Below are 20,395 nucleotides of genomic sequence, written 5' to 3'. Positions count from 1 at the left end.
TTCTAGGTATAAAACTTGATGTGACCTAAGTTTATTTCTAGGTATAAAACTTGATTTTGTGATTGATTCCTATCTTTCATTATCTTGTATAATTGGTTATTGTTTATATAAAGGAAAGCTATGGTTTATATATTAAGGCCAAAAGATAAATAATTTTACTTATTATATAATTTAATAATTAAAAGCCAAAAACTGTGGTCTGGTAGAAGTACCATAAACCCAAGTGAAAAATCCCTTGAGTCCTGGAAAAATACATTCTGTAACACATGTACCAAAGGGCTGGTTTCTGTAATTTACAAGTAGCTCCAAAAACCAATATAGACAAAAAAAAAAGTTACAAATACAGGTTACAGCAAAGGAAACTTAGTCATCAAACCAGAGTAAATAGTAACTTCAGACAATGTCCAGTCCCATTTTTATTTGGCAGAGGATCAAATTAAGCAAGCTTAAGGAAGTCCAGTTGCTAGAAAGAGAGATCTCAGACTGTTATTGGAGACTGGAAACTCTATAGGAGGCAACAAGATTCAGATTTTATTTTTACTCATTTACTTACTTTCTGGAGACAGGGTCTCACTATGTAGACCGGAATGGCCTTGACATTATTACTGTGTAGACCAGAGTGGTCTGGAGCTTTTGGTGGCCTTCTTTCCCCACCCTCCTGTGTATTCCTGTAAGTAACCCCCGTAAACTCACTGGACCACCTAACAGATGAGGATGGGATTGTTTCTTTGGTCTGTAGTTGCCCTTTCTACCTGAGGTGAACTCTCAGCGGTTATGGCTTACTCTGGCAAGGAGGGACCTAGTAAATCTGGTCAGTTTTAGGGACTTTTCCTTTGAAATGTTTACCTTCCTGTTTAAGGCGCTTCCCTGCAGGATGAAATGTTTCCATCTGAAATGGTTATACAACTCATGGCCCAGGCTTTTGGGAAGTGGCTCGTGGGAGGGATTCAGAAGTCTAGAGATACTGGCTAGAAAAGCCTGAGTGCTGTGAAGTGGCATTTAATGGACAGTTCTGAGGGAAGCTTACAAGAGATAGGTAAGACTGTGTTCATGAGGTTTCTTATGTATGTGCTCGCTAGTTTTATATCAGCTTGACGCAAGTTAGCCATTCTGAGAAAATGTCTGCAGCAGAGTGGCCTGGGAGCAAGCCTGCAGTATATGTTCTTGGTTAACAATTGCTGTGGAAGGCCCCGCTCACTGGAGTGGTGTCAACCCCAAGCTGGTGGTCCTGGAGGCTGTGAGCAAGCAGGCTGAGCAAGTCACGAAGAGCAAGCCAGTAAGCAGCACTCCTTCATGGCTTCTGCCTAAGTTCCTGTCTACAGATCCTGCTCTGTTTGAGTTTCTGCCTTGACTTCCTTCAGTGATGGCTGTGATGTGGAAGTGTAAACTGAAATAACCTTTCCCTCCCCCAGGTGGCTTTAAGTCATTGTATTTTATTAGAGCAAAGGAAACCCTAAGACAGACAGGAACAAAGATTCCACTGAAAAAACTGGACTACAGACCACTGACGTAACAAGCTGGCTAATAACTGGCACTCTTCTGTCTATGCCCCAAGACTTTGATGCTGAATTTAAATGTAATGGGGCTGAAGCTAGAAAACTGGCTGAGTAGTTAAGAACACTGGCTGCTCTTCTAAGAGACCAGAGTCCCAGCAACAGTGTGACAGCTCACAACTCTCTGTAACTCCAGTTCCAGATTCAATGCTCTCTTTTGATTTCTTTAGGCACCAGGAACACATGTGGTGCACAGACATGAACACAGGCAAAACACCTTACCCACAAAATAAAAAAATAAATACACTAAAAAATCCTAATAAACAATTAAGATCAGAATTTAAAGATATATGCAAATAAAACACGTTTTTATGCCCCTCCTAGATAGAATTTCTTCCTAAAATGAACCATCACATTGCCTATACTTTGGGAAAGATATAAAAGAGCAGTCAGCAAGACAGCGATAGACATGGGAAGGAACATGTGTAAATAATGATTTGTCTCTCACCCGACTAGATCAGCACTGTACACCAATGCAAACACGGCTGCTGGCTGCTCCTTAATTATACCGCCGACAGGAGTTTGTGTCCTCAGATTTGGATCACCTATTATTGAATAAGTCCAAGAACAGCTTTCTATTCTATTCCTATTTTACTAAGGGTGTGTGTGTGTGTGTGTGTGTGTGTGTGTGTGTGTGTGTGTGTTGCGCACACTCCTGCACCATAAAACCATTAAGCTTAACAGTTCTTTAGGATAACTAATGCTTTAAGTGAGGCTGGTGTGTAGTTCTGAGTGTATATTGTTTATGTCAATCTCTAACAGTCCAAGAAGTTCCACAATAATGTTTAGTATACCAAATGTTTGAAAGGAGAGTGAACTGAGAAGTCGGCTTTAACATATCTTAAAGCCTTATACACACACACACACACACACACACACACACACACACACACACACACAAAGTAGTATACTATATTACTACTCCATGCAGACTCAATTATGTACTGATTAGTGGTTTGGGTGGAAGTGACACAGCTGAATTTTGCTGCTTTCAAATGGAGAACTGCATGCCTCTAATACCAGCACTCAGGAGCCTAAGACAGGAAGATCACCAACAATCAGAGGCTAGCCTGAGCTATATAACAAATGCCTGGCCAGCCAAGGCTACCATATAACAAACAAATGAATAAATAAGATGCTACAAAGTAAGACTCTGAGGCCCTTCATGGTGGTTTGTGTTCGTAATCACAGCAGCTTGGTAGGCCAGCCCGGACTATAGTGTGAGACTGTTTCAAGATAGGAAAAAAAAGGATATGTTTTTTAATTTAACTTTACATTAAGCTAAAGCCTATTCTAAATAAATTGCATAAAAAATAAAATCATGTAAAGACTGCAAGAAGACATGAGATAAGCTTTCAAATATGCCTGAAAAATATCTCCCTAAATAAAACTAAAATAAGTGACAAATGCACATGAGGACAGACTGAAGGGAAGCAAAATGCAGACAAGTAAAAGCCCTCACAACTGACAAAAGCAGGACTGTGAATAAGGAGACACGAGAGCACGCGCTGGGCGTTCATAAAAGTGATGCAAATGGCTGATCAAAAAGTTCATCTTTACTCATCTACAAATGCAAATTAAAAGATACAACATTTCACCTATCAGATTTGCCAAACGTAAAAGCCTTTGAGGACAGCCCAGCCTCAAGGAAACAAAGGCCTTGGCCAAACACTTGTTCTTCCCCGGATCTCCGAAAGGTAGACTGGTGCAAGGCATCCAAGAGCAAGACACTGTGCAACCAAAGGAAGTCAGACACAAATGCCACAGCGTCCAGAGGGACAGAACAAGCAAAGGCCTGACTGGCAGCAACAGAGCACAAGACCACTGTGATTAAAACCTGTTGAAAAATAGCTGGACCAGGAATTTTATGCCTAGCAACTATCACGGGGAAAGGAAAAGCAAACAGGGTGTTCTGGACACTCAGGTTCTCAAAGCTTTACTTCCCCTGAACCAATCCCCAGGCTTAGTCAGAAAATGACTACAGTTAGTCAAAGGTGGAGGTAAAAAGGTAGAGAGATCCCACACACTGGGACTAGTGGAAACTAACACAGTGGTCAACAACCTAAGTAAATCATAGAGAAAAGGTAGCTACATTTCACATGAATTTTAAAAGGGAGTAAGCCCAAGCTAGAAGACAGAGAGGATGGAATTTATGTGACTGAAGGAGAAAAACATTCAGAAAGAACAGAAGTTCTGATTAGAGTCAGGTAGCATTAAGGACATATTGAAGAATGTGTGTGATGTTTATAATAGGAAAAAGGCAAGTAAGTGGAGATTTTAGGAGGAAAGAGCCCCAAAATTATATAAAATCATGCTTCCAATGGAAAAAAACGAACCAACCAACCAACCAAACGACAAAAAAAAAAAAAAAAAAAAAAAAAAAGCAGTGTTGAGCTCTATGTGGTGTGTATGAAAAGATAAACCCTGAGACCTGACTGTGAAGACTACTACTGTGATGTTAAATGTGGTACAGAGGAGAAATCTATCAACAATACTCCACTTGGTTGCAAAGGGAAACATTTTACTCACACAGATATAAATACTATTAGTTTCAGTGATTAAAATCAAAACGAAGAGTTCAGAATGGGTATAGAACAAAATATCATCATCTCTTGTCAGTGTAAAAAGTACCTGTCAGAAGACTGGAAAGGTAGAACTGGGTATAACTAATATAATCTAACACAAGAAGCCATTAGGAACACTACTGAGTTGGTATTCTGGAAAATGGTGATTTCAGCATCTTAAACATAGAAATCGAGGCTGGGGAAATGGCTGTGTTAAAGTGCTTGGCCTGTAAGCATGAACAAAGACCAGATTTTGGATTCCCGGAACCCATGTAAATGCCAGGTGGGTGTAGTGGCCTGGGAAAGCAGAGATGGACTCTCCAGAAGAAGCTGGCTGGCCATAGTGTCAAGGTCTGTGTTTGATTGAGACCTCATCTCAATGAATAAACCAGTAGCAGATTGGGGATGGCTCCTCACATCAGCCACACATGAATGCACACACATGGGGGCGGGGAGGGGGGAGAGAATGGAAAGTACTGACAAGTTGATTAAGCAGATTAACAAAATTAAGAAACAGGCTGTCAAGATGACTCAGCAGGTAAAACACCTGTCACATGAACTGATGACCCGAATTCAATCCAGGATTCCAGCTAAGGGTGAAAGGAGTGACTCTACAAAGTTGTCCTTCTACCACTCTACGCATGGTACATGCACACACCATACACATAGCAATAAAATTTCAAAGATTTAGAAACTGGAGGGTTTGGGTGTTGTGGCACACACCTTAATCTCAGCACTCAGGAGGCAGAGGCACATCTATGAACTAACTCTATGAGCTCAAGGCTAGCCTGGTCTACGTGGCAAGTTCTAGGCCAGCCAAGACTACACAGTAAGACTCTGTCTCAAAAAGTAAAAACAAAAGTAAGCAAACAAACAAAAACTGAAAAAGAAAGTATAAAGTTTCAAAACTGGGATTAGAATGCTCACATTAACTTTTTAATAGCCTTCAAATGGCTACTAACAGTAGCATTTCTGTTTCTCCAATGCTTTTATTATTTTTGTGTGCATGTCGATGTGATTGATGTATGTGTGTTCATGTGAGTGTATGCACACTTGCAGGTATGTGTAAGCCTGTACATGTGGAGGCCTGAGGTTAATGTTGTGTGGCTTTCTCAATCTCTCTTCACCTTATTTTTTGAGACAGGTCTGTGACTTAATCTGGAGTTCACCATGTGGCTACTCTGTCAGATTAGATGAGTCTCAAGGATCCTCCAGTCTCTACCCTCCCAGCTCCAGGATTACTGGTTTACACTTGTATGGCTTTTTACATGGGTTCTGGGGGCTCTATTTATGTCGTCATGCTTGCACTCTAAGTGCTTTATGGACTGGATCAGCTCCCCAGGCCACTCCCATGACTTTCTAAAGTATGTATTTCAGCTTAATATTGGAGAGGGTTAACAGATAACCGCTTTTTATAAATCTTTCTAGGTGCTGAGGAACTCTTTCGGATATCTTTTAAGATAAAACAAATTTTTCAGTGTTTGGCCTATTTCAAAATATGGGGACCCTAACTTCCATTTTCTTGGTTTGGGTTCAAGAAATATTGGCAGAAAAAGTTGACAGCTGGGTATAAGGATATTATAAGATGATTCCAATTATCCAAACTGTTTCTTTTAAAAGAACAGATGCTACTAAATGTTGCATTGCTAGCATTTGGTTTAAAGCACAGCTACATGTCCTCCATGGCTCCTAGGATCTCACTCTGCAGCTGGCCTCTGATTTCCATCAACACCTTAGGAGCTAAGTCTTCAGCCAGGCTACACATCTAAGCTTCAGAAACTAGGCTTTGGATGTCCACTTGAAAACTTCCACATATAAAAGCCTCTGCCGTACGTGTTATAGAATAAGAGATTTCCTACATAAATATTTTAGCTCAGATTAATCAAGTATTTTTGAACATCCCACTAGTGAACACACAGCCTGCTCTGTCAAAGAAACAAATACACATTCCAGGCAGAGGACGGAAGGCCAAGAGTGAAAGTAGCAGATGAACAGTTTAGTATCCATTCAACAATCAGTTTCTACCCAGACAATAAGCATTATGTTATAAAGCGTGATGATGATGATGAAAACATTTTTACTAAAATATCTCCCATTCACACAAAATACAAGCTACGCTATCTGTCGGCCACAAGAAAAATGCCTAAAAAGAAAGAAAACTATTACTGTAATAGTGTTTCCTGTAAAGATGGAAGTCAGAAAAGTCATACATCTTGTGTTCAAGCTCCTGTACTTATAAATCTGGGGAATAAGAAGCAGATAATTTCTCCAGACTTCATTTTCCTCCCTAAAAACAGGACTAGGGCTCTTTCCCTCACTTGCTTACTGAACAGTTCATCATCTGAAAACACATATGCTGTGCAAGGACTCTGCAGCGGTCTTATGCCAGACAGCCAAGATTTAAAATGAAATGCAATGTGAACCTCCAGAGGCTCTCAGTCAGCGAAGCTATGCAAATAAACAAGTGTAACTGAACGTGTGGGGCTCCAAATGTAGAGCCCACAGAAACACTAAGTGAGAGCTTGCCTGCCTGTGAGTGCATCCAGGAATATCTTACACAGATTACACATAAACAAGATCCAGAGTGCCAGCTCAACAAGCTATTAGGAAGGCACAGTTAAGACCGAAGGGAATCAACGCCTCAGGAGCTCAAGTCCAGAAAGGCCTGCGTGTGTCAGGAACAGTTCAGAGTGGCTGGACAGAAAGTTGTTCTGTGAGACCAAGGCAGAAAATGAGCACAGCAGTGGGTGCAGGCCAGTCTGTGAGGGGAAAAAACGGCAGTAAGAGACACTTTACCTTAGCCCAAGGCTGGCTTCCTCCCCATCCTGGCCTGGAGTCCTGTGCAAGGGGCACTCACTAAAACACATGTTCCCACCACTACAGATCTGTTGGGTCAGAATTTCAAGGATCTGGGAAATTCACATTTTAACAAAATTCCCTGCATGTGTAAGGGTTTACTAAAGCAAGTAACAAGACTTTAATGGACAAAAGTAAAAGCTTCCAAGTAAATGAAATGCAAAGTTCCTGTGGTTACTATCCTGAAGTCTGTCTGAGGAGGAGCAACGCAAGTCCCCTGCGTCACTGAACTTTAGGCAGACGCATCTGATAGTTGAGGGTGCTCACTGCAACTGTGGAAGGAGTGTCTCTCTCCCTGGCTCCCTTCCATAAAACCTATTTCTGTCAGCCTGTTCGTGCAATTCTGCCAGTTACCACGCCAACAGCTCTGGCAGCAGTGTGGAAATGTAAACAGGACAGGAAGCAGATATTGGGGAGGTAATCCAGCGACACGGCACACGGCTAAAGGAGACACTGAGAAGAGACGAGATAGACCAAGATCAGAGTAATTCAGAACATTACTACATTACCACATTGAACAGAAAAAGATCACACACAAGAACTGTGCAGACACTATGTGAACAAGTGTTAGTGTTAACCAGCCTCTTTTTGGAGAATTCCCCCCATGTCCTAGTGTGCACGTGGAAATGACCTGTATTTCTTTCAGTGTAGAACCCATCCATGCACATTACAGAAATTCATTCACTTCAAGTGCTGAATGAGTGCACGGGTGTCAAGTCCTGTGTGCAACAGAAACACAGCACAAAGGAGGGAAAATATACAAACTGCTTAAGACACTATTAACTATCGTTGTACTCACACAGCACATACAACTTTGTATTTTGCTTTATTCACCTAAAAAATATTTCCTTAAATTACTGGAAATTCTTAATAAATGTATTTTTTTTTACATGTGCATGTGCAGTACTAGGACTCAAATCCAGACTTTACACAGCCTACTAGACGGAACAGTTTATATGATTACCTCCTATGGAATATGGAAAATCATTTACTTGTTAAATACTTAAGCTTACAAATGACAACATATAAATGCTGCAAAAAGAATTACTGGGTCAAAACTATGCTAATTAAAAAAAACTGTTGATTTTAAAAGCCTAAAAATCACCTCATTTTCCAACAGCAGCCAGTAGAAGTAGAGGTGAAAGCCCACACCAGCAAAAGCGATGTTAGAAAACACACTGCTGATTCAAGTACGAACTGGACCACTGCACCTTAAGTCCGCTTCACCCATTACTAATCTCCGGGGTTTAAGCACATCTCCAGTATGTGTGTGATGCCTCAGTAATGAGCCCATGTTCTAGGTCTGTTGTTTATCCACCTCCAGGAAGGGAACTTTGTGCTTTTGAAAATATTTGTATTTTAAAATATTTTAAAACATTTGTCTCTTTAATTTTTGCGGAGTTCTTGGTTATAGCTTTAAATTTTTTCATTTGGATGGGAGAGGAGTGAAAAAAGAAAATGTCAATGTTGTAAGAGTCAAATACATGAATTTTTACTTGCTAAACACTTCCAATTCTTAGTATGTTCTCATATATATATATAATATATATATATCCCATAATATATATATTATTCTCTAAAATATACATCTTTTCCTCTAGAGCTCTGGTGAGTCCTTTATGGAATAACCACTTCTGGGTTCTCTATTCCTTTTGAGCAACTTGATAATCACACTCATGCCAATGTCCAACTCTTTCATTTCAATTCTATAGTGCATTTTGGTATCTCAGAGAGCTGGAAAACTAGATGATTTTGATTTTTACTTAAAGTCATCTTTCTTTTATCTGCTTATAGTCTCTTAGACAAAATTAAAAGCTATCCTACTTTCTCACATGCATTTTTAAATGAAAATTATGATACACTTATAAATCAATAGGAAGAATAGATTCTTTTAACAGCTGACTTTCCCATCCAGGAACATCCTGTGCCCCCTACCATAGAACTGAATACAGTGACTGCTTAACCACAACTCACATGTTTGTCATTAAAATAATCTTTTCTCTTATTTTTATAAATGATTTCTTTTTTATTATATTTTCCAAACAATTATTATAATCATAAGGAGAATTACTGATTTTTAAATGGTTTTATATGTAGTTACTCTATAACTAATAATTTCTCAGTTGACTCTTGGTGTTCCTACCAGACCCAAACTGGGAATTCCCAGTTTCCTTCTCAGTATTCATCCCTCTTCTAAGTCATGTCTTACTGTACTAAGGCAAACGAATGTCTACATAGAAGCCAAAGAAAATGACAACTATAAAGTAAGAACAAAGACAATCCAACAGTCTATTGTAAGTGCACTTTATAATTATCAAGAATTATCCTAAGAATGTAAAAAATGGCCTTAAATGGCTACAACAAACTATTATCTGTGCTTGTGTATTCTGAAGGTAAACACAATCACACATAACCCACACTCTAAAAGCTACATGTATTTCATGTATTACTCACATAATTTTATTGTTTTAATACACTTTTGAGTTGTCCCCGTAGCTGTACACATCTATATGGAATGTGTAGTGATCATTAACCATGTATTGAAAACTGCTAAATACACACTATACCTTAGGAGTGATAAGGCTTTTCAAGACCAGCGATCACCAAGGACACCACGCCTGAGTGAGGGCTTTACCCACAGTGATCTTTTCTCAGGCTAAATTGTGAAAGCACTTTTGAACCATCTCTACTCCTTGATTTCAAGAGTTACAGGTATCTTACAACATCCTAGCTCGTGACCGCTTTCTGTCACTCTCCTTCTCTCTCGATTCTTTTATAAGACTGTGGATTTGCTAAATGAAATGGTCTTAACCATATGAGGCACAACATATTTTATAAAACACTAAGTGGGAATCTGCCAACCCCCGTCTAGAGAACTGGAAAGACTAAGACAAAGTAAGCAATCTGACAAGTCTATATACCTCATCCTCCCTTCCTCATGGGATACTCATGCTCTTCATGTAAGCACCCAATTATCATCCATCAGAGTCGGGAGAGGAAGCATACCTTTGCCTCCATTGGCCAGTTTTGTAGCTGGCCAGGGCTCTGGTACCTGGCCAAGGAAGACTTTTAATGGGGCTGGGGTATGTTTGTTTCTAATGTAGTAAAATGAGACATGTTACGTTTCTAGAACATAACCAGAATACTATGCTACTTGTCAGCTTTGTGACAAAAGACAAACCCAAGAACACCTTACTGGGTGGTGTGGTGTTGTCTAACCATTTCCTCCATCCTGCAGGGAAGCTCCTTAAACAAAAACGAAAATCACTCAAAAAGGCTTCAGGAAGTCCCTGAAACTGACCAGATTCACCAGGCCCCTCCCTTCCAGAGTAAACCATAAAAGCTGAGCCTCTCTCTCAGACAAGCTGAAGACTGAGATCAGACCAGCTGCCTGGAAGAGATTTAAACCCAAGTCACTTGGAAAGGACACTCTCCAATCCATTGAGCTGCCTGCAGGTTGTAAACCGTGCCCCAGGCTCCCAGATTTTGTGAGCTGTCACCTGTGCTGGTGGGCCTTGATGATGCAGCTGCCTTTGAGTCATTTCTGCTCCTGTAAGTACCTCCTCACCCATATTCCTGTAAGGAACCCCAATAACACTCACTGGTTCACTAAGTTTGACTTTGGTGGTATTCGTACTTTGGTGTGTCACTGGAACTTTATCTGAGTAAGTAAATATGTGTGTTGTGTTCCCCAGAAAAAGTCTTGTCACACAACAAATGGCTACTGATCGAGAGAGGCATTTCCACAGGTGCTAACTTCCAGGAGCCAGCTTGGGCAGTCTGTGGGAAGGACTCAACATTTCCATTGCACAACTGTATTTGGTAAATGTTTTTATTTATGGCTGTCTTTTGTTCTGTGACTATAAAAGTTCATACTGCTACCTCCACGGCAGAATACATCATTCTAGACAACCTAAATCTGTGTTCCCAAAACACAGTCGCTCGTATTTGTCTCAAAATAAATTCTTATTCAAAAACAAGGTATTTTACCCTTGAACAATCTCTTGAATCAGCCACAAAAAGTGCAGTGCAAATGCCTTTGTCTACCACCTTTAGCCACGCTTTGTACTTAAACAGGATGTGCCTGTGTATTTGAGTGACCATGTGTGTACACAACGAATACACATGTACAAATCGCTATAGCCATATCAGCAAGCTACCTGGGGACAAACAAAACTATTCAGCCAACCTAAGCAGCAGTTTCTAGTCCAGGATCATATGATTAATCAAGACAATACTAGAAGCAAGTTACATGAGTAACAAAGTCACACTCAACACCATGGGATTCTCACACTTAGTCACTGACACCAATCACAGGGCAGTCAATTCACACTGAAACCTTATGTCCACTTTGAAGCAAAGATCAACAATGGATGTGACTCCAATATTTAAATTACCATTTCATCATCATTTCACATTTAAGTGAGATAATTTCATTCAAACTAAATGTGATGAGATTCCAGTGTGCTGATTTAAGTGTGGAATTCCAGTTTCCCATTTCCAAAATGGAAAGACTGTCACACGTTTTCCAGTGCTACTCTGAAGATTAAGGGAAATCACTTAGTGTAGAGACTCTATACTACTTTCATTCCTGACATTCATAACATTAAAGTTTATATTTGAAGGAATTCAAAATTACTCAGGGGGGTCTGGGGAGATGTATCAGGTAAAGTGTTTGGACCTGAGTTTGATCCCTAACCACATTAAAAAAGCCATCAGAGTGGTGACACACACTAGCACGTCCAGTATTGGGAAGATGGAGAGAAGGATCCCTGTTAGTCCAGCCAAGTCTGTGAGCTCTAGGCTCAGTGAGAGAGTTTATTTCAAAAAATAAGGTGGAGCCATATGTGCTGGCTCGTGTCTATAATCATACCAACTCATGAGGCACAGGCAGGTCTCTGAGAGTTCCAAGTGAGCCAGGGCTACATAGTTAGACCATCACAAAAGAAAAGAGGTAGAAAATGACTGAGGAAACCATGTGACACTGAGCCCTGGCCTCCATATACATACACATGCATACCCACACATGAACACTCACAACAAGATCATGCTCTCTTGTGCTCTCTCTAGGACATGTCTAAAAAAATGAGAAAACTAATTTTTTCTCACAGCATTTCTGCTAGAATTCATGATGCCATTTAAAGAACACAACAAAATCAGTCTTACTATGTATACATATATACAGGGATGACCTTGAACTCCTGATCTTCCTGCCTCAGCCTTCCAGATGCTGGGACTACAAAAGTGTATCACTGTACCAGCCCAAGTTAGTAACATCACTTCCTAGATTAGTCACAATACCACATAAGGAAGCAAGCTTGGAGCCAGTACTAGGGCAGTCCCAAGAATTCTACAGCTTTAAATACAGTAAAAATATCTGGAAGTATCAATAAAATCAGCCTTTAATCAAGTGACAATGAAACATATTCAGTAATTATGACAAATTACTGATGTAAAATAGTAACAGTGTATGTCATTTTTTAAAAGCATGTAGATTTAGGTTCGCAGGTGGTTCAGTGGATGAGGGCACTGCCACCAAGCCAGACAACACGAGTGGGATCCCTGGGACCCACATGGTGAAGAAGAGAAATGATTCCTGCAACTTGTCCTCTGACCTCCATTTGTATGACATGGCATGAGCTTCCTAGCCATCCCCCAAAATAACTAAGTATGTAATAAACAATTCTAAAGCACATAGATTTTCCTGGTTTCTAAGAGATACACCACCATTGAGATTACCCTGAAAAGTGACTGGTTGTGTATCTCATCAAGAGCAGTATGGCCCACACTGCTCAAAGTGAGGTAAGAAAAGAGAAACATCTGTTTTCTACAACCTTAATCTGAGTGCCCACAACAGTACTAAACCCAGGGAGGTGACGTGACAGAAATCCGTGCCACAGCTGTTTCAGAGATTAAAGGGAAACAGAGATTAAACATGTGGCTATAAACCACATGGCTGCCTTCCTTATTTTCACATAATGGAGTCATAAAGTTTACATGATGTCTAGTCCGAGGATGTGAAGTAAATGAACGAAATCTTACATATGCAGGATCTAGTACTTAATAAAGACTCTCATCCAGTGAGAACTGCATACAGACCATGTCACAGGTTCCCACAGGACATGACCTTTAGTACATGAAGATGGGAAACGAACACCCAGATGCACCAAACAAGTGCTGTTTACCAGAGTGCTACTCAAGGCGGTAGCTGGGGTTGAGAGCCTAGGGGCAGACAGAGTGTCCTGGCTTCAGGAAGCTGAGACTAAGATGCGAGAACTCTAAACTGTTTTCCTTAATATTTGCTGTCCACTCATTCTCTACTTCTATCAAGTGTTAAAATTTTAATGTTTTAATGGGACAGAAATTAAGCAGTAAAGAACTGACAGATAGATACTCTAAGCTTGTTAGACAGCAGTGTTCACTAGCTACCCAGAGCCAGGACCCAGCACAACAGTCTCAGAATAGAATTCAATTCACTGCACCATGTCACAGCTCCAAAATAAATGAATGACTACAAAGTGGTCCTTACTCTCAAGGTGCCGAGGGGCTTTTATCGAACACCCAGTGTGTGCTAGGCACTCCTAAGTGCTTTCTTGCTTTATTATGAAGTTGGCAGTCATGACCACTTTCTTTTTCAAATGAGAAAGCATGTATAACTCAGAGATTCACTCCGAGACAGACTAAATTATTTTCCCTGTGTCACTGGGTTTAGAGTACATGCTCTTAACCAGGCAGCCCAGCACACTAGCTACCCTCTCACTTTCTAAGGCTGGCCTGACTTCCGTGTTCCTCAATATTACCAGATTTCTCACCCAAATCTTTGCTGGGAAAACTAATCTGCAGGAGACTCCCACAGAGTACATCTAATAGTGCTTTAGAAACAGTATATGAGCTTTATTTAAAATGACTTGGGACAGGTGGTAAGATGGTTCACTGAACAAAGGCATCTGCCATGCAAACCTGCAACCTGACTTTAATCTCTGGGACCCACAGAAGCGGAGAGGGAGAGAACCAACTCCATCAACTTGTCCTCTGACCCCCTCCCATGTGTAACCTAGCACGTACAGCCACACCATACACATGGTAATACGTTTAAATTTGTTTTGTTTTGCTTTAGTTTTTCGAGACAGGGGTTTTCTCTGTGTAGTTTTGGTACCTGTCCTGGATCTCACTCTGTAGCCCAGGCTGGCCTTGAACTCACAAAGATCCATCTGGCTCTGCCTCCCGAGTGCTGGCATTAAAGGCATGCACCACCACCGCCCAATTTTCAAAAATTTAATTAAACAATTTGGCAGACCTGGGCGTCTCACAACACTACTAAGGAACTGAAAGCTGGTCACTCCAGGAAAAAACAGTTCCTTTGCTTCTTCCTACCATTCCCACTACCAGGGCAAGCCAGAAACTGCTTTGAAAAAGTCGCGTTCAACTTGTACAGTTACATATAGTTAGAAAAATCAATACAAAATGCTCCTGTCACAAATGCTTTAAGACACTGCCTCAGAGGTTCACTGACTAACAGTACCACCAAGTAGAAAGTGCCCTTGGTCTTTCCAGACACAGGTCAACAGCAGAAGCAACAAGCCTGATGGAGGGCAGTGGCTGTTGCCATCTTTCCATGTAGTTGTCAGCACAGCTGAGGACAGACCTAGGAAAGCTTTCTGTGCCTCTGGATTTGTTTCCAAAATTCAAACTGCCTGGTGCAACTGGGTTAGCAAGAGAAGCTAGGGAACACATTTTCCTAGAAGTCTTTAACAGTGAGATGATGCTCGGTGGTTATTAAGAGTGCTGTGACTAGTGTGCTGGCCTCCCGTGTTGGCCGCTGGCATCCACTGGTGACCTACTCTCCATGCCTGTCACCTGCTGACTGCTTCCTGTGCCAGTGAGTGAGATGACCGCACCTCCCATAAGCTTGATTTCAAAGTCACTGATGGAGGAGGGAGGTTCCCCCACCCCCATCCCCAGGAAGCCACAGAATTTCATACAAAAGCTTTCAAATATGCATAAACCTAAAAGAAACATTTATTTTATTTTATTTTATTTAGTTTCTGAAAATAGAGGAACTGAGGACTATACTCCCTCTAGGGGGTGGTTTACTCACCCTGAAATCAGAAACAGTTTGTGAATTGTAAAAAGAACTTCAGACCTTTTCCAGGTAAAGAGTAAGTACTCTGAAAGGCCAAGATCTAAGGCCGTGTGGCTAAGTTCAAAGCTGAATGCAGAACTCCAGCACTTGGAAATCTGACACAATGTTCTCTTCCTCAAGCCCTCCCTAAACTATCAACCTTTGTTTAAAAAAAAAAAATTTCCAAAAAAAAAAAAATTTCCGCTGGGCGGTGGTGGCACACGCCTTTAATCCCAGCACTCGGGAGGCAGAGCCAGGTGGATCTCTGTGAGTTCGAGGCCAGCCTGGGCTACCAAGTGAGTTCCAGGAAAGGTGCAAAGCTACACAGAGAAACCCTGTCTCGAAAAACAAAAACAAAAAAAAAAAAAAAAATTTTCCCTGAGATAGGAATTGAACTCCTCTGGAGAAGCAGTAGAGTCTCAACTGCTGAGGCATCTCTCCAGCCCAAGACCAGAGCTCTCAATACCAGCAAAAACGGCTTCATCTGGACACACTGACTCCGAGGGAAAGACAGCTTTGCTGCATGCCATCTCTTTCATCACTAACTTAAAAACTTGTCACTGCAGCATTCTAAGTCCAACTCCTAAATGAACAGGTGCAGAGGAGGAATGGACACCCCAAGGTCCTTAACCCTGAGTAACATTAGTCTACCTAACATGGAGCCTCATGACTGACAGGAACCCTAGGCGTCTCGCTGGAGCCTCAGACTTCACTGTCGTGTCGTCTTGTATTGATCTGTTACATCCAAACACTTGAGTTTCTCCTAACCATCACTCTTATTTTTTAATTTCAGCACGCTCTCCCCACTACTTCCTGTCTGCACAGTGGGAACATGCTTAGTGCCGTGCTTCTAGAATTAGCCCTGAGATCATTTTCCTGCATTTCCTTTATAATTTAGAAATTACTCAATAAGAGCCTCCTGAACTTTAAGGGTTTGTAAAGAGATTTCACCAAAGTCATTGAGACTTCTTTTCAAAGTCACTGTTAATTTTAATTTGCTTCCTTTCTGTGAATATCAAATCTGATTTTGCCTCACTGGGGAGCCCTGTAAGCTCGTCACTTCACACATGCAGTAGTAATCTGTCACTTGTTATCTAGACATAGTGGTTTTCCATTCAAGTTGACCAAAACCTGGGTGTCTGGAAACTGGATAGGGTTCTAAGAAAACGAAACCAAAAGCCACAATGGTTTGGGACCCTAGTCATACCTGTGGTACCAGCAGTTGAAAAGTGGAAAACGAAACTTCCGATATAGATGGCTTCATCTGACTCAAGGAGACCCTTCTTCTCTAATGGAAATGAACACTTTGGACTAGATCCGTCAAGAACTCTCCTGGATCTGAACTGAATTCAACCCTCTCTACTGAGTAGTCGCACCCCCATTACACAGATTAGGACATCTGTCCAAAGTAGCAAGCACCGACTACAGCATGGTTCTGAACAAATCAGATTTCAATGCTACCTTTGCTGCTCTCTATTTTAAGGCTAGATCACTGAGTACCACACAGAACATCCAGCAGAGGCTTTCTGACATAGAGGGTGACCAAGGCTGAAGAGTTCAAGACTTCCCCAGAAACACAACATTTAGGGGGAAAGGAACATCTGAACGCATTTGACTCTCCTGGTTTCCAGTCCAGTGGGTCTAGTAATGGTCCGAACGCTGCTGGTGTGCATGTGTGTGTTTGGAATGGAGTGCCACTCGATGTAATTTGTAACACCTCAAATGTTTCCAAATGAAATCCATGCGAGCAGTAGTTTAAGGATGCATACTTTCAGTGGGAAAAAAAGTTAAATGTATATGGCGGGAATAAAAACTTAATTGGTACTTATGAATTATCAAACGTTGTAAAGAAGCATCAGCAAATGCTTGTTCAGTCAATTGCCTTTAATATATGACTATAACTGGCTAAAAGGCACAACTGTGCATGTGATCAACCAAGTCCCCGTCCTCCTGGAATTCACATCCTGGTGGAGGACACAGACAAACAGATGACAATGCAGTGAGGAAATTTGGTTACAGTGGGGGACAAGATGCCATGGGAACAGGAAGCAGGGACACCTAACCCAGACTGCACTTTTCAAAGGAGGCAATGTGAAGGATGAGAGAATCAGCGAGTCAGGGAAGCAGACTGAGAGTTCCAGTGCTGCCTAAGTGCAAGCAGCACTGGCAGAGGAGGGCAAGGAAAGATCAGGGAGCTTGCAGTGTGAGAAAAAGGGAGAAACCAGGACCAACTCCGACAAGCCCTTGACAGACAGGGCTTCACAATCCTGTCCATTAGAATTTCATGAACTTTAAAACAAAATAAACCAAACAGGTCTGGCTCCATGTCAGACAAAGCACATCAGAATCTATCATGATTTTTTTTTTTTTTTTGGTTTTTCGAGACAGGGTTTCTCTGTGTAGCTTTGCGCCTTTCCTGGAACTCGCTTTGGAGACCAGGCTGGCCTCGAACTCACAGAGATCCGCCTGGCTCTGCCTCCCAAGTGCTGGGATTAAAGGCGTGCGCCACCACCGCCCGGCTCTATCATGATTTTAAAATGCTTCCTAGGTGACTCTGTGTAGCTGAAAAACACTGCTGAAAGCTTTACAGGACCAGGCGAGGTTGGGGAGCCAGGATGCTAGCACAAGTGAAGACAAGAGTCCTCAGTTCCAGGCCATAAACTGCACAGCAAGACCCCAGCTCGGTAACAGCAGCAGTAACCACAAGCCTTCCCCTAAACAAACCCAAACCGAGCAAACAAAATCCTGGAAGTATACATATTTACGCATTTACTACCGAGAATTTAAAAAATAAAAGATGATCTTAACTAAACCTCTTTGCGCCCTGTTTCCCAGCTCTATTACATGAGCAATGACCTGGAGAAGATTAGAGTCTAGACGTGAAAGAAGTCAGAAAAGGCTTGTTTGTCAATGACTGTGTCTCTTGCCATCTGTCTGGCCTCAGATTAGAGTATCATTTCCTAGGGAGACTGATGTTGCTCTGCCTAAACATGACAGGTAAAATAACTTAAGAGAAACCAGCTCTGCCTAAACATTACAGGTAAAATGACTTAAGAGAAACCAGACCTTCTAAAAACCCTACTTGACTATACCTTCCAATATGAGCTATGAATGCTATGCTGATATTTCTGAAGTTGGATAATTTTAAAGATCATAAGTATTTTTGTGGAGGTTTGATGATGCTTCATAAACACTTCATTTAAAGATTCCCCCACTTTGGAATTCGAGATACAGAACAGTAAAATAGAGAGAACTGATCCTTTTAATGCCACTCGAACTGCGAAAGAGATCAAATAGGATTAAGTTTGCGCTCTTCAAATAAACAGACCAACAGAGCAAATGCTCTGTACATGACTGCAACTGTTTAAAAATCTCCATTCGGTGAAGGAAAAGGCAGTAAGCTGCCTTTAAAAAGTTACCATCGCCTACTTTATATGAGTATTCTCTTTCTAACTTTAGATGGGTTTTGAAGGGAGTACTGACTGGGGATAGAGGACCTATGGCAGGAAGGAAGCTAGGCCTCTAGGACCCGCAGGTGCTGTTCCCAGTCCTCCACAGAAAGCGCCCTCCTCAGAATACACTCACAAATTCACTGCTTCACTTAGCGATCTGCACTTAATGACACTTCTTTAATACGACATCTAATTTGCCTGAAGTTTTAAAAACCTTAGATAAAGTCAGTGTTCTGTATTTGTGTGTTCATTTTTAATTCCTTCCACTTGGATAGGCATGCTTTCAAGCTCTACGCTCTGTCACCAATAAAACGGCAACATTTGTTACTTTATTTCCCTGCTGATATTACTATTCTGATGTGTGTACCATTTGTTTCAATCACTCGTTCTGTGATTTTTTTTAAATGGGAAAGCATTATTTTGAAAAACGCACAATTTTAAAAAAAAGGTATGGATGTTTACATATTTGCTATTGTCTCCCTTAAAAAGTCCCAAAACACGACGCGAAAAACTAAAATCAACAACAAAACCCAAACTCAAAAAACAAAACCACACATCAACACCAACCGTACCCTTCAGATAATTTTGACTGATGACACTGCAGAACACTTAATCTGATAATTAAAAATTTCCAGAACACGTGATGTTTAGACCGTGATCTACGCTGTCAACCAGAACGCAACGCTTTAGTTTAAAACAAAAATACCTTACAACTTGAATACAGACATGTTAAATTCTTGAACTGCCGTTGCAGTAGGGGCTCACTCATCAAAACACCGTGTTTGATTTGTCCAAATTAATTCAGCAACACAGTATCTTTTATTTTTATTTTTGGCCCAGGACTTTTCTTACAATGCATCATCAAACGTACAGATTCAACACCGCACGATGTCAACAAATACCAAGAGAGGCTAGCCTCTGATATGGTCCAAAGTGGCTCAAAAGTCGCAGCGGCAACGAGCAGACCTGAGCTACCTGGGCTCCTCCCAAGCCGGTTTCCCCAGGGTCCTGGGAGCCCACGCCCCGCGTGTGCACAAAGGCGCAGTGGAGGCACGAGCCTCGGGCTGCAGTCAACTCGGTTCCCCACAGACGCAGACTGCACAAGCCCTCCGCTCGTCCTCCACCTACCCACGTACAGCGGAGACTGACACCGTCCGCCGCCGGTCCCCGGAGCGCAGGGGAGGCACAGACAAGACGCGCGCCCGCGAGCCGACACCCGGATCCGGGAGGGAAGGCCCGGCAAGAATGCGGGCGTCGGGGCTAGCCGACACCCGAGCCCGGGGCGTGCGGCCCTTGCGTGCCCTTCCCGGCCGCCCCGCGACCGCGCGAAGGAGGAGGACCGGGCGGCGGCCGGGTACGACGAGAGGGGCCGGGAGCCCGCCCGCCCGGAGCCCGCCCTCCCCGCCATCTACTCACGCTCCGGCTCCTCCAGGCTGCGCGGCTCCCGCCGCATCGGGTCCCGGCCCCGCGGGCGGCGGCGGCGGCGGCGCCGAGGGAGAGGACAGCGGGCGGCGCGGCGCCCGCCTCCCGGGCCCTCTCCCCCGCCGCTGCGGAGCGGCCCGGCCGGGCCCGAGCGCTGCCTCGCCGGCCGCCCCAGCCCCAGCCTCGGCCGCCGCGGCACCGGAACTGCCGCTCGCTCGGCTGCTCGCTCCGCTCGGCGCCGGCCCCGCCGCACGCCCCCACCCCCGGCTCCGCTCGCCGGCGCCCGGGCTCTTTTTCCTTTTGTTTCCAGAATAAACTTTATTGGTCTCTCTTTCCGCTCACATCGTGTAAACAAACAACGAACTCTTCCCCACCCCCTCGGCTCCCCCCTCCTGGGGCAGAGGAGGGTGAGAGCGAGGAGGGGCC

The 20,395-nt window shown here is 42.6% G+C and overlaps 1 protein-coding gene across 1 annotated transcript in view; it reads right to left on the bottom strand.

Moving 5' to 3' along the window:
• Pik3ca (phosphatidylinositol-4,5-bisphosphate 3-kinase catalytic subunit alpha) overlaps positions 1-20,077 on the bottom strand; it is a 77,260-nt gene extending 57,183 nt beyond the window's left edge. The window contains exon 1 of the mRNA XM_052730169.1: positions 19,964-20,077. The gene's annotated coding sequence lies outside the window, so the exon portion shown is untranslated. The remainder of the gene's footprint in view (positions 1-19,963) is intronic.
• Positions 20,078-20,395: the final 318 nt, after the last annotated feature.

This window comes from Peromyscus californicus, unplaced genomic scaffold (genome assembly GCF_007827085.1).
Source record: "Peromyscus californicus insignis strain IS unplaced genomic scaffold, ASM782708v3 Scaffold_9__1_contigs__length_137607984, whole genome shotgun sequence".
NCBI lineage: Eukaryota > Metazoa > Chordata > Mammalia > Rodentia > Cricetidae > Peromyscus > Peromyscus californicus.
This window is presented reverse-complemented; position numbering and strand designations above follow the sequence as displayed.